Below are 14,618 nucleotides of genomic sequence, written 5' to 3' on the forward strand. Positions count from 1 at the left end.
TTTATATGAAGATAATGAATGCTTAATAATAATAGAGTAATACAATGTAATGAGTAATAGAATGAACAAACAAAATAATGTTACAGTGCATCTCCTCAGCAGGAACGTGCATTCTGTCACCAGGAACACAAAGCACAAGATACAAAATATTCACTATATTGGATTTCTAGGGAATTGCAAAAGAAATGTAAGAGGGAATGTTTATTCTACAAGGCATTTCATGTTCTGAAAGACTGTTCACTGTCCGGGAAAGTAAAACATCTAAGGAATGAGCTAAAGCAGTCATGGCATTGGTAGTGCCAAAAGAGGTTATACCAGTCCGAGTCTTAGTGGAACTCCTCCTTGTTGATCTTCTTTAAATATATATTAATGATGCAATTAGGGTTTTAATGATGTTAGGTAAGAGTGGGCTGTGAAGTCTGATGATGATGTAAGACCAAGAGCACTCACTAATAAAAGATAATTTCAGTATATTATGCAGAAAGTACCGGGTGATCTTGCAGAATGGAGAAACAGGAAAGGGAATAAATGTGAAAACTGGTAACAAGCATTTCTGTTCTATGTTAAGAATTGGAAATGGTTGTTAAAAGTCATGGCTTTGAAGTATCAATATAATATAACACTAAAATAGCAAATATGATCTTTGAATGTATCAGGAAGGTATATCCAGCAGATATGAAGCAAATGTTTGATGACGATGCCTCCTGCTTCGTCCCACCACTTTACTATGGTCTGCCATATTTAAAAAAAATGGATTCAAACTGAAACAAGTTCAAAGGCAGCTATATGAAAAGCCTATAATTCAAAGGGAGAAGAGAGGTTACATTTTTTTAGTATAGCAAAACAAAGGCTGCCAGGAAATATGCCTAATGTCTGTAAGTATCCTAATGGTAAATAAAAAAGTGGTAAAAAAGTTCTTTAAAAGGTAATGTTGTCACAGGAATATACATACACATATATATATATATATATATATCAATTGATTATGCACACATGTAGGCTGGAAATCAGAAAAATGTGCCTTAAAGCAGAAAGTTTTTAAACAGCTTTCATAAACAAGTGGAAACAGAAACCTAATCGCTTCTACAGTTTATAAAGGAGATTATCACCTTTGGCCACTTGTGTACCAAGAGATTGGACTCAGTGGCCTGGGAAGTGCTTTCTTACCTCACTATGTTTATACAGTATCTAAGCCACAGCCTTAAACATTAGGGTTAAAGTTACAATGATTAGCTATGTTCTTCTAGCATAAATGCACTGTACAGTGTAAAGGTCAGCTTTCTCAGAGTGAGTTCCTTGGCATCCACAGTCAATAGTATAATGAATTTCCCTTCATTTCTACAACCTGAATCAATTCTCCTAAATTCTTAGCAATTGGGTATTTTGGACGAGATTTTCTCACCTGCTAGAAAAAAAAAAAAAAAATATTTCTCAGAGTCTTCAATGTCTACACAGCTATACAACATAGGTATTGCACTCCCGAGTCAGTCCTGCACTGTGAAGACAAAAGTCAGACTGTCTGAGGGATAGTGTTCCACCTTAGCACAGATAACAGAAATAGAATTTCTGCAATGCTATCTATTTGCAAGAGAAGCAGCTTTTATTTGCTCAACATCTTTGGATCAAACTGGCTCTATATGCAACTAAACGTGTTGCCTTTTTCCCTCTGGCTAATGATTTTTCATCTTTGCCATTAAAAATGAAACTCAATTTTTTTTTCTAGCTAGGCTGCTACCAACAGGACCCTGTTTTAGGGAAAATCCTTCTTCATTTACATCTAGAGTGTCAGTGGAATTTTGCCTTTTAATACAAATAGGGAGCATTATGTTTCAAAGATACCCACCCATTTTACTCCAGCTGAAGTAAATTTGGGGGTGGGTGTTTGGAGGCCTCGAAAACAACAGCTCTGTTAATGATGGTGAGACAGAAGGGAACCCATATCATGCTCCCACATCTGCATCAGCTCCCCACTTCTATCAGCAGGTTGTTGAACACATTTATTTTTTCTCTCTGAATTCAAATGTGACTAAATATAGAGCAGATCTGCTGAATAGGAAGGTGCATTTTTACATAATATCTTTTCAGAACTGAATAAAGGTCAAAATCTGACTTACATTGCACGAAATTAATTCAAAGGAGATCATTTAGGACAGAATTCAGCCCCAAGCCTCTGTAAGACTACAATTACAGATGGCTTTTTCAGAAACAAAAGAACACATTACAATGTCCTTCACATACATCTTATAAAACTGTTCCAAAGTGAACCCAGATGTAATTAATGTTAGATATTAAATATTTATTGCAGAGGAATCACAAAATCATAATGTCATCATAATGAGGCTAAAATAAATTAATTAACTTGAGATGAGATTGAAAGCTACATATACAGCTGGGTACCTTTCAAGGACTACTCCCAGTTTTAGAGAGCTTCATGGAGCTACAGTCAATGAGGCGTAGTATAAAAATTATACCAAAGCGATACCATGGTCAACAAATATCTAGCATAAACCTCAGGATTTCCTCATTTTAACTGATTGATTTTGGCCTGAATGGACCATTCCAAAACCTGCTGATTACTAAGACATAAAGGACTGGCATGCTCTTCATTTCCTGAAAACCCTTTCCGCTCCCAGCACACACACATGAACACTCATACTGCAATGGCCTGAATCCAGGCTGTGAATGATGTATAACAGAAAGAGCAATCAAATTCCTCTAAAACCATTAAAGTCACATTTTCATTGTGAAATACACAATACCCCTATGACCAATTATCCCGACTGCCATGAACACATAACAGTAATACAGTGAGATTGGTTCAAAATTAATTTATACTGGGCTTCTTCAATCAGTCGGCGCAGCGCTGAAGCTAAGAGATGTTCCATACTGTAATGCAGTATTACAGAAGAAGAGTATGACACAGCTACATTGATTTTATCTTCACTACCTTTTCTACTTAACACCCGACTACATGCGGTATATAAAACCAAATGCAATTATGAGTCTTTAGAGTTAGCAGCTGGACATGGCAGAAAGTATTAGCAAGCACTCTTGCCCTTTAGGAGACCAGCATGTGGAAGAAAATCAATTATTATAAAGTTTTGGATGGTTTCCCAGATACACTGCAGAAATTGATAAACACTTAAGAATTTTTCAACCAAAAGAGGACAGGTGTCAGAGGAAAGAGGAGACCCATTATGGTACTTATACCACATTTTACGGCAGTGCATCATCACAGTGGTGGCTTAATCTAAAAGCATGGTGTTATTCAATGTCTGCCACCGTCTATAGATTCATCAATTCCAAGGTCAGGAGCAACCTCTGCAGACACAAAATCTGACCTGCTCTTGAGCACGAGACATAGGATGCCCTGGATGCAGTCTGACCTGTTCAACAATCCCACCCACTATTAACCTGCCAATTTTTCCTGCTTGGGAAACATCCACAGCTTTCTTCTTATCTGAGTTTGTTTCATTTTAACATCTTGCCACCAGACCTTGCCAATTATTTTGGTTTAGTTTCCAGCTTTGTAAGGACCTGTAGATTGTGAAGAAGTCACCTCTTAATCTTGAGAAACAACTAATTACTTGCTGAATTTAATGAGATTAAATTTTATAAGCTACTAGAATTTTGCACTGTATGGGTTTATTTCCTGATAGGATTATCCCAAGGATTATCATGTAGCCTCTCTAAACTATTTATTGGTCTGCAGCCCCAGATATGATCATGGTAGTCTGAAGCAGTAATATTCAAAGGTGACATAACTTCCTTATTTCTGTACAAATATTCCTAGCAATAATATCACAGTTCATGCTTATCTGAGCTTTACAGTCAAGGCTTCTTGGAACAGAAAAGTTTTCCTCCTTTGCTAGAAATAATATCCTTTCATGCAAGGCCTATGGCTTTATGCTTGGCCATAGGTAAATTCAGCTGTTGTTTGCACCTAGCTTGCTAGCCACTCTTGATCACCTTGCATCAAAGACTTACCTTTCTATTATTCACTACACTCACATTTTTCATCTTCAACTTTGTCAGTATCATTGCGTATTTTCTTCTAAGCATCGAAAAAGAATATTAAATATAATAGAGTCAAATACTGATCCTCATGGAGCTTGTAGACAAATCTGAAGAATTATGATTCTTCATTTATAGTAATATTTTAAGACCTTTCAGTTGCCCAGGTTTTAATCAATTCAGTATGTGCCACGTTGATTTTATTTCTTAATCAACGTGTCATGTGCTACCAAATGAAATGTCTTAGAGAAGGCTAAGTGTGTTCCATCAATTTTATTACCTTTATAAAAAAAACAGGATTGCTGTATCATATGTTTCATTGTTCTGCCTGAAATCATTATCAGGCTGACAAATCTATAATTACATTTTTTTGTTGTTTATATTGGTACAGAATTGGATCTCCTGTTTACTTCTGGGCCTACCAAAATGCTTCAAATGTTGAAATTCGGTGTTGAAACTCAAGCCTAACATTTCAAGTAGAACATCAGTCAGCTCTGTTAGAAGTCTTGGATGCAAATTTCTTGGACTTGCTTATTTTAAAATCTTTGCTTTGTTTAATCTTTGTTTAACAGATACCTACATTTTTTGAACTGAAAGATTTTTATTCTTATACCATGCTAGAGTCAACGCTACAAACAACTGAAATGTTGGTATGAGACTGTACAGTAGTGCAACGTCTTCTTTATCACAAGATACAGAACATGTCCCAGATGTGGTCCTGAAGGGCAAACACCCCTTCCCGCAGCCATCAGTATGCTCTGATAGGCCTTATCATCTGCCTGTTTCCTAAAGCAGCAACTGTAGTATTTCATTTAACAAATACTCCTCTGTTCTATTATTATTAAAATGTTCCTATTCCCATCTGGCTTTGGACCAGTACTAGACAATGAATCTCTTGTCATAATCTACATCAAAACATCTTATTGTCTTGACATTTCCCAGACTCTTTTTGTCCTTCAGCTTTTCCCATTATTCCTCTGTATCTCATAGTTTTCTTTGTAATATATAGTATGAACTGACCAAATCCATCTTTTTTAAATGCACCTTTGAAAGACAGCAACGAGTGAAGTATGCTTCCTGTCCACTTTAGTTTAATCTAAAACTATTCAGAACATATCATCCTGATTGAGAAAAAAGTTCTTTTTACTAAAATAACCATATAATCTTTTTATTTACATTAACTGTGGGTAGTACTTACTTATAATCCATGAATATGTAAAATATTCATTTTTCTTTAAAACATCAGGAAGTGAGTATATTGATACAAACTTAAAATAATTTTAAGTGTTAAAATTTGCAATGAAAATTTCAGGTTTGCCTTCCAAAATTATTTTCATATGGAAGTCTAAAAAAAATATTGAAAAGTCAAAATATTGTCAAACCCTTTCAATTATGCTGAAAAAAAATCTTTATAATCTGAAATTAATATTCAGAAGGTTGTGACTGTTCATTTCACCTAAAATACACATACATACATTCACATGAACAGGATTAAGCATATATTCATTGACAAAAATTAGTCTCAAATTCAGACCTTGCAATGGACTTGAATGTTTTCATTCTTGTAGTTCATTGCTTAGAATAGCTGATTCTGTAGTAATGGAAGGATCTGCTAAAAGAGAAGTTGCTAGAGAATCGAACCGTCATTTGCAATCTTAAACCTTTATTAACAGTTCATGCTAATTACTGCAGTCATTTTCTTCATACTCTCTTTCTTTATAAAGAGAGTAAAGTTCTTTTTACAATTCTTTATCTGTTCTGTTTGTCAAAGCCCCCGAGACATCTAGAAGATTCTTCAAACAGAGCTTTAAATTTTCATGATTATTTAGAGACTGTAATCTAACCTGTTTCATATTAATATTTATTTTGTGCAGTTTGTAGTCCTTTTGTCTCCTGGTCTCTGAATACACACTGTAAACCACCCATGAAACTGGATGTTGTTTACACTGTAAGCTGGCTATCAGCCACATCTTGTACCCATTTTCTCTAAGTACAAGTTTTGCTCCAGATCCTAATATGCCAAGAGCACAGTGCTTGCTGGTAGGGGTGGGGATGGGGAGAAGGCAGAATAGTGGCCTGTTGTTGCAGTACCTGTCTTATCCATCAGGCAAGGCGATTTTATTTTCCTTATTGCTCAAGTATGCTACACCCCTGCCTTCAGCTTTGCATTACTGTTCAACGTTAGTTGATTTATAATAGGAAATAATGTTCATTTTTCAAGTTGCCTATGTGACAGGGCACCAGATGTGGCAGGGCACAACTGAATGAAAAAAAGAAATATCACAGAGCTCTCTTCGACCGAGTAGACAGGCCATCTATATGAAACAACAGCCCTCGGTCTGTATTTTGCTCATGGGAACCTAACACAACAGTGGAGGCCAAGGTAACCCTGACTAACCTGGGCAAAGCAACACCCTTCCAACTGTGATCTTTAAGCCCCAAAGCTGATATTTTTCATATATGCTGTATTTATTTGTATAAATAAGAGTGAAAAATCTCAGCTCAATATATATACTCACCGCAACCATATCAGTTAGCCAGAGTCATGGCCAAATCATTGTGAAATCGGTGTTATGTTGGAGAATGCTTTTTGGTGATGGTGGTGGTGTTTACTTCTTTGTTTTAATGAAGTCCTGTGTGTTTTCTTCATGAAATGTGTGATGCAGCCAAAGGTGTGGTAGGGCATCTGAGGTCTGAATCTGTGGCCCACCCTACCACCCCTGCTATAGGACTGTGCCTCCACGCACATGTAGGGTCACATAGCAGCAGACAGCACCACTGAAATGCTATAGAACATCCCCCCACTCATCCCAAGCAGATGCTGTAGGACCAGATTGTTGCTTTTGGCACAGCTGTGAGTAAGTAAGGTTGCCCCTGCATCCACCACCAGCATCTTCCCCCTAAAAATAACAGTTCCAGGGGAAGCTGCCACTCAGCAGTGTCATTCCCACTCCTCTGAGCTGCATAGATGCAGCCACGCTCACCCACTGACACCATGGAGAGTGGAAAGTGATTCACCTCAGTCTTGGCAGAACTGTAGAAAACTCAGCTCTGCTTCCCTGCCAGTGTTCCCAGGCCGTCTCAACTCCAGAAAAGAAATGACAGGGAGGGAATAGTGTAACCGAGTTACATGCAAGCCCTGCTCCTCTTACTCAGTCTTGCTCACAAGTGAAAAGGGCAGCACTGTGGCTGCCATCAGGGCTGGAATGTAAAGCAGCTAAAGTCGTGTCATATCTAGCTTTTGTTTCTTCTTTCATTGGCTGAATATACCTCTGTTTCAGAAGATAAACAAATAATCCTTGCAAATATGTATGTAATCTTTACTGAAGAGTCAGTAATGGTAGATGCAGCTCAAGCAATGCAGACATTATCAATTGCCATGATCAATACGATGAGTGTAACAGCACAAGACAACAACAGAAAAGTGAACACTAGGTTTCTGTAAAAGTTCAATAGAAAATAAAGGTTCCCCAAATTTTAACCAAACCTGTATTAGATAGTTATGGTTTAGAATAACATTTTAAAAGAAACTAAAGATATATTTAAAATTTCCAGTTTGTAATCGTCTAGTTATCATAAAAGCAAAGAGAATTATGTTTTAAATCTAATATACCAATGCGTTACAAAACACTTCTCAGAGTCCTTTATTAAAATGTGTATGCTTAATATATATTCATTCCATTACATATGCATACATGCATATTTATTGATTTATGTGATGTCATAGATAAAATTTCTTTAATCTAAAGAAGCAAATAGAAGAAAAACTTAAAAGTGAAGAAAGCACAAAATGTTTTCTTCATCTCAAATCAGAAAGTGAGTTGATACTGGCAGTTACCTTTGAAAATATTACTCTTGGCAAGTTGGTTTTTGTGTTTGTCTTTAAAGAGTGATTGGAGATAAAAACACTAAATCATCAGGCGGAGTTTGGTTGCAATCTGCTACTGTTAAATGTTTATACGTGGTTTTGTTTGTAGTAACTCATTCAGAGCTCTTTAAAACTTGTATCTTTTAAAATTACATTATTTTTGCTGGGGTTTTGTTGTGTTGGGTTGGTTTTTTTTTTCTTCTCCCAAGGTGTTTTCACTATGCAATTCTGAAGAAAATAACATTTTAATGCTTAAGAGAGAAAAATTCTGTCTCTTCCTGTGTCATTATTTTTGCCATTTGAAAAAATACAATCAAAAAAACCCCCAACAGAATAACAGTGCTTTTGGAGATGAAAATGAGTTGGGTTAAAATTCTAAATTAGCTGGAAATATCCTCAGTGAATAACAGTCTACCTCTCTGAAAAAAATTGGTTTTGACTGGGTAGGGTTATTTGTACTTCATAATTTCATAGCAGGCAGCATCTTTTAAAAACATTATTTACAGTTGTATACAAAAGGAAAATTTTAAGCAACAGGAATACATTCAAAGTCATTTTTCTGAGAGCCGCTATTTTAAGGAGATCAAACCTGGGTCTAGCATGAGTTATTTGTACATGAATTATCCTGTTACTCCTTCCATCCTTCCTTTAAGTACACATTCTGATAGCCTTATACATTACTGTATACATGACAATACTGTATTTTCATGTAGTAGTCAATATAAATTGGAAACAGTAAAATATGACCATACTTATATGTCACCCCTGTACCTCACTACCAATACCATTAATGACTAGTGCCATGCCCCTCCCTCCTTAACCACTATCCTAGGATGTCTGCTGGACAAGTTATCTGGGAGAGCAGAAGATCACAAGTTTCTCTTAAATCTTCCCCGAAGATCCGTAAGTCACCTGATGGCTAATCACATTATTTTGAAATCAAAAGGTAGAAACCTGAGGGTTTGTTACTGAAAGTGTTTTGAAGGAAATTTTCAGAGAAATGAGAGGAAGAAATATCCCTCTTTCCACCTCAGGACTGAAAACTGAAATAACGAACTTCAAAGAGCATAATGGAAGTAAGCAACAATGTCTCCGTATGAGTCCTTTCATTCTTCCATCTGTCTACGACACTCTTCTTTTTACAAGTCCACAATCACACCCAACAAATCACCCAGCCACCTCATGTGCCATCTGACTCCATCACTCCAGCATTTCATTATTGCAATTCAGCTTTTCACTCTTTTATCTCACATTTTATTCTGTCTCATCTATTAGAAATCTTACCCTGCTAACACACCTGTTTCAGAATGGAAGAAAAACCCTTCATGTCTATCCCATCAGAGACCACAGTCATCCTGCTAAAAACCTGATTCTCTCCTGGCTGAGAGAGAGAGAAATAGAACAAAAAAACCCTTCCCTTTGCAGTCCTATTTCTCTCCACTTCCTTAAAATTATGCTTCCCTCTTACTCAAAACAGTACCTCTGTGTTTTGTCTGGGAGCATGGCCAGGTGCAATTGTAATGGAGTTTTACTACCATGGTGTATTTTCCATTACCCTTTCACCTTTGAGGACAGGTCTTTTTTACTCTTCAGAAACAGCTTAGGAGATAGGGGTCGTAGACTCATACGCACAGCAGAAGGAGTCAAAGGAAGAATAGAGTTAAGAGTCTATTATATATCAAAAGCAAGAGATTTCATAGTCCCATTAATTTAACTTTTAAAACTGTGGTGGGAAGGTCATATGAGATCGTACTCCATAAAATCATTTTCAAAGGACAAGACAGCATATGACTGAAACCCTTGAGCAGAGCTCTCTGTAGTATTAAATCTTGCCTCAGACCAGACCCATAAGAGCCCTCAGGAGGATGTTGCCCCAGCCCAAGGCTGACTCCTGGCACCTTTGCTGGGCTCTGAAGTTCCAGGTGCATGATGTGGGAGTACCTACAGATGTGACTGACAGCACCTGGCTGGTGTAACTGCCACCGTCAGCCCCTCCTGTCTGTTGGGGCAATGTTCAGGGACCCCCAAGGGTGCTACTCTATCTGGGCTGACCCCTTTTTTCACCTTTCCTCCAGATGAGTTCCTCAGGCGAAAGGACTCTTCTGGGACACAGAGAGTGACTTTGGTGTCTTTAAAGAAGTTTCAATAATGTCTGAATTAATCACCACCCGAAGGATCTGGACACTTGCTGGGAGCACCGGCGTGTTTCGGACTGAATTTCTTGAATACTTCAGTGTTTACACATAAATATCCAGTGGAAGAGGACCATCTCATTGTAGCACGGTAATAAACTTGGAGGAAATTCAACAAGAAGGTTGATGAGCATGCTGACTACCACCACCAGCTCCAGCCAGAGTACTCTCTAGTAATTAGAGTTTTCTTTAGAGAGCATTGTAAGAAGACAAAGGAACTAAAAGCCAGGCGTGACACCGGTTCAAGCAGCTGACTTGTTGGACAAAAGCAAGCTAGCACGTCCATCCCCTCTGCTGCTCAGGTTTCTCGTGTTGTTTAAATTGGATATTCGTGCTGTACGAACGCTGCCAAAGCAGGCTCCCTGTCTGGCAAACAGTGAGCGAGGGCACTTCTGCAGGTAATGTGCATCTTGTCAGGGGGAGACAGCTAAGTCCAGTGCTGCCAAAACTAAGCACTTGGAGCGTGGCCGGGTGCCTAGGCCAGGCATCAGGGTACTTTACCCGGGCAGATTTTACATCCACTCTCTATAGGCAGCAGCTTGTGTGGGGCATTTGAGGACCATAATTTTCAGGTCCGGTATTTTGAATTCTGATTTGCTTAAGTTTGGACATCTAATACTTCCATGTCTCTAATTCACCCCAAACAAGCTGTGAGTGCTTTACAGTTCCAGTCTCCACAACCATTGACATTGCCAACAGCCTTTCCCACGTTCTTCATGATTCTGTTAACTCTCTGTAAAGATTTGAAGCCTGGAATATTAATTTGATATGAAAAGTCATCTTTATTTCTCTGAGAGTAAGAGTTTACACTACAAACAACCAGCAGTGAAGCTGAAAAAGGAAGCAGTATCTGGTTGAAAACGAGTCTGCAGAGCTGCAATGCCGTGTCTTGCCAAACCTCATTCCTAACACCAGAGGCAGCTGTACGAAGGTATACATTTTGAAAATCCACTCCGATTTTTCTCCGATTTTGAGAACCCCAAATCTGGCTGGCCAAACCGGCCTCAGCAGCTAATACTGCTGCCTGCATGGATTCAGAACAAAATCAAAAAAACTATTAAAATATTGCCATAAGATAAGCACACGTTACCTCCTTCTTGAAGAGGAGTGAAAAAATAGCTTCATAGTGTGTGCCCAAAAGTTTTCATCTTTTCTAGCCTCTCACTGAGAATTTATTTAAATTCCACGTAACACAGAATCCTTTTTTTAAAACTAAAGCCTTCATACATCTATTCCTTGGGTAGCATTGGTAGTCTGTAACTTACATCTATTTCACGTACTTATATTTTGACCCGTCTAAAATGCCACTTTTATAGGGAACCATGAGCTTTTCCTTTTAGTTCTTCAGCTCTTCACAATTTTCCTCTACGGACATCTTTATAGGTTTAATATCATTATCTTGCTTATCAATAAAGATTTGAGTTTTTCTACAGTAAATGAGATTTGGGTTTGGGGTTGGGGTTTTTTGGCATTTTTATGTTTTCCCCATAGTTTTAAAGGTATAGAGGAATATAAAAAACTTCCTGATCAATACTACAAACGTCTTGAAACAGATTTTTTTATAATAAAATAAAATAATAATAATAATTAAAAACAAAACCAAAAACCTTGTCCTTAGTACAGCTTTTTTTTGCTTTAATTTTTGAAGAAAACAAAAGATCTACTGATCTATCAAGCCTGCATATACACATTCTGTAATGATTTCTGTAGTTCTCACTGGCATAAATGATGCCACTGGGTATCTCTACCAGCAGATGTCAAGATTCAACCCTTTCCAGGCATCTAAGAACTGACTGCAAAAAAATGTAGAGCCTCCTACTGTATGCAGAGCGTGTTCAACACACATTTTCGGAGCCAGTAGTTGGGTACTAGTCTTCAAATTCAAAAGAACTTTAACATCTTGTCATTTGTTGTATTCTTTTATTCCAAACCTTTTTCTTTGTTTTTTAATTTTTCCTATTGACCTGAGCACTCTGTCATTGCTTACTGCAGTGGCCTGCTGGATACAAGACTTCCCATTTTCATCTTCACTTGTGATCACTATGCTACAATAACTTTCCTAATCAATTTACCTTTTTGTTTTCTTGTCTGACATTTACCTACATCACCCCTCATTTGCTGCCCAGGCATCCAATTAATTTTTAAAATCCAGTTTTGTCTTTATTCATCTGTTGCTTATCATTTCTGTGCAATAATTTCAGGTCTGTATGAAATACCACATCCTTGATTTTAAACAAGCATGCGGTTATAATTACCAATGTGCATGCTGTGTTTCTGAATGTGAAAATAATCATCATCTATTTGCATGTGCAATTATCCATTCTGCATATACCATCTGCAGGTGAAGGTTTCACAGGCCACAGTGGTCATTTCACATGCAAATTAGACATGTGACCACACTTGCATGGTTCACATGCAATTACTCACCTAATACACCTAAAAATCAAGACCTAAAATAACTGTTTTTAATAAAGATCACAACCAAATGTCTGAGGTAATTCTAATAATAATGTAACATTGTGAAGTCTCATGGGATATTATTATTGCATTTAGCAGTTATGCTACAGCTGCTGCCATACAAGTGAACAATGCAAAACCTCAGAGCAAACCTGTGGATGGTTTAGCACATTTGGAGAAGTAGTAGCTGGTAAACGGAAGACTTTGGTGCAAACATTGACTTTGTAAAAGCAGTTGAGGTTACATCATGTGAAAGATGCAAGATGAGAGCACAGGTTCAGTTTTAAGGGAGACAGTTTTAATGTGTGGCTGAGTTGTGGAAGAGCTAAAGTTGTCTTTACTGCAGAAGATGCTGATGGGCTTGGGCTAGGCTTAAACATGTGGCTGTTAGGTCACTGGCTTTTCACTGTTTGAGATGTGGGTATGGCAAGCTTAAGTCTCACACAAAGATCAATGATGTGGATGCTAAAATCCAGAAGTAGGTGTGGTGAAATAATGGGTTTCATCCTCACTCAGAAGGATTACTTGAATTTCTATTCAGAAGAGAATCTCTTAATCAGGACGTGCAAAAGCAGGAGGTGTTAAGAGAAAGGGTTAACAGAAATGCCTTTGTACTTTGCAGAAGGAATGGGAGTTTCTTCCAGGTGAATGCAAGGGTTCTCCCTTGGCTTCTGTTATTAAAATCCAGGGCTAATTTGGAATTTGGGATATGTTTGATTCCATTCATTTGAAGTGACCTGATCAAATTGTTAACCCATTCATGAGTGTGAGAAATCCTGACTTACAAAATAAGTGTCTTGTAAAGCATTTCGTATTGAGCATTTGTATTTCAGTCAAATTATAATGTTAATTTCAGCATCCTCTTTTCCATGATAACAGTCATTCATTTTCCAGAACTTCACAACTCTTCTTTTGTTAGAGGACAGTGTGATGTATGTTTTTGCTGACACCAAATTTATCCTTGTTAGAGTGTTCTAATTTTTCTGTGGCAAAAGGACATCCTTCTGGCTCATTTTTGGAATATTGAGAAGCATATTGTGAAGATCATCATTTTCATTCACTATCACTTTCATTACATGACTATTAAGTTTTCTTACATTTTATGTAAGATGCAAAGTAATACAGTTGTTTAGATGATAAGGTATGCAAAAAGTATCTGCTGCCCATGACGTTACATTAGCAGCTTAGAAATACCTATCTTTATTAAAGCTCAGCAATGCAAAGGACTGTGTCAGGGCATCAGAAATTAATCCTCTGTACTGGTCAGTTATTAAAACAGTCCCTGGCACAGTTTTGCCTCAGATCAACTATAATAATCCTAAGCAGCCTTTAGATATGAGGGCTCCATAACTTGGAGTAAGAAGAGTCCAGAGACCATTTGCTTTGTTTCAGTAACGTGGGTGCTGGCCGTGCACAGATAGCCTCGGATCTACCCGGCAAGCCTCACTAGCATAGGCAGCCTAGAGTGGCTGAGTGTCCTGAAAACTGAATTATGCTCTTAAGTTATTGAGTAGTAGTGTTTTTATAGCAATCTAAGGGTACGAGAGAGACAAGGTTTGTAAGGAGAGGTAGTATTTTCTATCCAACTAATTCATGCAGTAAAGAAAAAAGGGATACATTTGAGGCTCAGAATGTCTTAGAATAGTAACAAAGCAAGAGGTGAGGTGGGGGAAGAAAACAAAAAAACAATAACAATGCTTAAGAAGAAATACAAAAAGAAAAGAAAACTAACATGAGTTCATCTGTTGATAGTCTGTCCTTGTCTATTCTGCTCCCTTACACTGTACCCATTTTTGTGATATATGAGAGCCTGGTTTTAGTTTGCCAAGAAATATGACTACAAAATAGAGGCATGGAACTAGATCAGTCCAGGTCACCTAGTCCAGTCATCATTTTGTCAGGTAATCCCTTTCTTCAATGTATCCTGCTTAAAACTGATTATGCTTCTTGCTTCCCCTTTTCCTGTCACAAAAGTGTGTTTCAGAAACTTGTTGCCCTGAAGCTTAGAAACTTGCTTCTAAATTCTACTCCAAATTGATGGATTGACCATTTTTGACTCATTTGTCTTGTGCTAGCATAGACTAAAA

This window comes from Falco rusticolus, chromosome 6 (assembly GCF_015220075.1).
Source record: "Falco rusticolus isolate bFalRus1 chromosome 6, bFalRus1.pri, whole genome shotgun sequence".
Lineage (NCBI taxonomy): Eukaryota > Metazoa > Chordata > Aves > Falconiformes > Falconidae > Falco > Falco rusticolus.